Source organism: Halictus rubicundus, unplaced genomic scaffold, assembly GCF_050948215.1.
Source record: "Halictus rubicundus isolate RS-2024b unplaced genomic scaffold, iyHalRubi1_principal scaffold0540, whole genome shotgun sequence".
NCBI lineage: Eukaryota > Metazoa > Arthropoda > Insecta > Hymenoptera > Halictidae > Halictus > Halictus rubicundus.
Window position 1 is genome coordinate 22,501 of NW_027489081.1, and position 2,500 is coordinate 25,000.

Genomic DNA, 2,500 nt, shown 5'->3' on the forward strand with positions numbered 1-2,500 from the left:
CCGGGAAGATGACCAAACTTGATCATTTAGAGGAAGTAAAAGTCGTAACAAGGTTTCCGTAGGTGAACCTGCGGAAGGATCATTACAATTTCAAACATCTGCCAGATCCATGAATATATATATATATATATATATACATACAAAAATGCTTTAAAAGCACACAGAAAAGACCAACAGGAGAGTACAAGGTTATAATAAAAGGAATTCACTCTCCTGTGTAATCATCGTATGATGAGAAAATAAAGAAAAAGGGGAGTAGGGGATGTGTATAGCGACGAACTACTCCCCATGCAACGGCTTACGTGTGGAGGTCATAGTTACGCATGGAGTACATAGTTACTCAAAGCGTACGATTCTCCCGTCCAAAATTAAGGCGCAGAGAGCCCGCCAGACCATTTGTGCACAAACACGGCAATATATAATATATGCACTCTTTCGACAATGGGACGAAAGATCTCAATGAGAATGAAACAGAGGGTGCTTGCGTGAAGGTGGAGCATCGCATCGTTTACTTGTATTGGGGAGTGAGTGCGAAGAGCTGTACTTCGGGTCTTCGGGAATCGTCACCGACGTTCACATTGCAAACTCGAACGATCAATAGGGTGCGGTTTCCCGTCGGACGCTGAATGTTATAGCTTAACCACGAATATAGAAATACCCGTCGTTACGAATCGATGTTTTTCACCCGCCACCTGATGGATCGTGTTCTCTTTGATAAAAATACCTCGTGTCAAAGAGACGTGTATACTATAATATACGCCATTGGTCTGCCTGTGTGTAGGCTCTCGACAATTATAAAGGACAATTACGGTCGCAAGAACAGGGATGTAAGCGTCGATTCGAATCCACATATCGCGCTTCCTCGGTCTTCGCCTGTGGTGTCCGAGATACGTCCATTGGAAACGGTGGTGTTGTCTCTCCTCTAGAGAAAGAGAGGACAACAACAGGGTACCTGTGGAAAACTTGCGGTGAACGCGTTGTGTTCTGTCACGAACGTCGAGGAATAGGATGAGAGAAGGACCGGCTGTGAAGCTCGCTTTTAAAGCTGCGTGAGTCTGACACCCTACTCTGTGTGGCGATAGCGCACACACGAGCGTGGGACGAATGACCGCTGCCAGAGCCGGCTGTGAGTCCCGCTCTATTTATCGAGTTCGCGTATGACATAGAGCACAAAACGTCGCCGCATGCGTGTTCGTTGACGAACACGTATATTCGAGAGGACCGGCTGCGTAGCTCGCGTAAAGCTGTGTGCGATTCTGACACTCTACTCTCTGTGTGGCGATAATACAGTGCACAAGAGCTTGGGACGAACGATCGCGCACGGCCAGAGCCGGCTGTGAAGTCCGCTAGTATCGAATAATCTTTCTCCGTGCACAATTGGAAATGTGTTTCGAGAGGACCGGCTGCGTAGCTCGCGTAAAGCTGTGTGCGATTCTGACACTCTACTCTCTGTGTGGCGATAATACAGTGCACAAGAGCTTGGGACGAACGATCGCGCACGGCCAGAGCCGGCTGTGAAGTCCGCTAGTATCGAATAATCGTTCTCCGTGCACAATTGGAAATGTGTTTCGAGAGGACCGGCTGCGTAGCTCGCGTAAAGCTGTGTGCGATTCTGACACTCTACTCTCTGTGTGGCGATAATACAGTGCACAAGAGCTTGGGACGAACGATCGCGCACGGCCAGAGCCGGCTGTGAAGTCCGCTAGTTATCGAGTTCATTCTCCAATAAGAGAGAGGAGGAGGAGAAGTGTCGGGATCCAGTATCGGGTTGTCTATGATCCCCGTCGTTTTCTGAATTCTCCTCCTGTGTTTTCCACTTTAAAGGTTTTTCAATGTATTTTCCGCCCGGCCGTCGGATACGTGTGCGCATTGCAATCGCGTACTCGCGACGGTTTCCGTTTCTACGGACGATCGTGTGTCGTCCTTAAAAACGACGCCTGAATCTCCTTCGCGCGCTGGTTGGAGCTTTCAGGTATCGGCGTTCTTATGAACCGCAGAACAAGAGACATAATTATATATTGATTATAAATCAAATTATACGATTACCCTGAACGGTGGATCACTTGGCTCGTGGGTCGATGAAGAACGCAGCTAATTGCGCGTCAACGTGTGAACTGCAGGACACATGAACATCGACATTTCGAACGCACATTGCGGTCCACGGATACAATTCCTGGACCACGCCTGGCTGAGGGTCGTTTACGTAACCAAATACTGCTTGCGTTGCTCTTGTAAGTCCCCGCCGTCGCTTACCTCTCCATGTCGAATTTTGTGGAGGGCGCAAAGAGCGTTTCTGAGTCGGGTTGCAAAGATGCTACGTACGAGCGAACGATGGACGTTTCGTCGGCGTTTGACGCGGTTCTGTGAAAATTGCAAATTTTACATTGCGTCTAACGGTTTCGTGAGAAGAAGGAAATAGGAATGGGTATCGCATTCGGACTTGCGTGAGTGTTTTGCGGCGTCGTGAGTCGTATTTTCAATACGACCGCCCGTGAACACC

General features: G+C 48.6%; 2 non-coding genes across 2 annotated transcripts in view; both read left to right on the forward strand.

Annotated features, from left to right (window-relative positions):
• Positions 1 to 85, forward strand: part of LOC143364430 (small subunit ribosomal RNA) — a 1,919-nt gene extending 1,834 nt beyond the window's left edge. Inside the window, exon 1 of the ribosomal RNA XR_013084119.1 lies at positions 1 to 85. This exon is cut by the window's left edge and continues 1,834 nt beyond it. This is a non-coding gene — a ribosomal RNA (small subunit ribosomal RNA).
• Positions 86 to 2,043: 1,958 nt separating this feature from the next.
• Positions 2,044 to 2,198, forward strand: LOC143364431 (5.8S ribosomal RNA). Its single transcript, XR_013084120.1, has one exon. It is a non-coding gene; the product is annotated as a 5.8S ribosomal RNA (ribosomal RNA).
• The last annotated feature ends 302 nt before the right edge of the window (positions 2,199 to 2,500 follow it).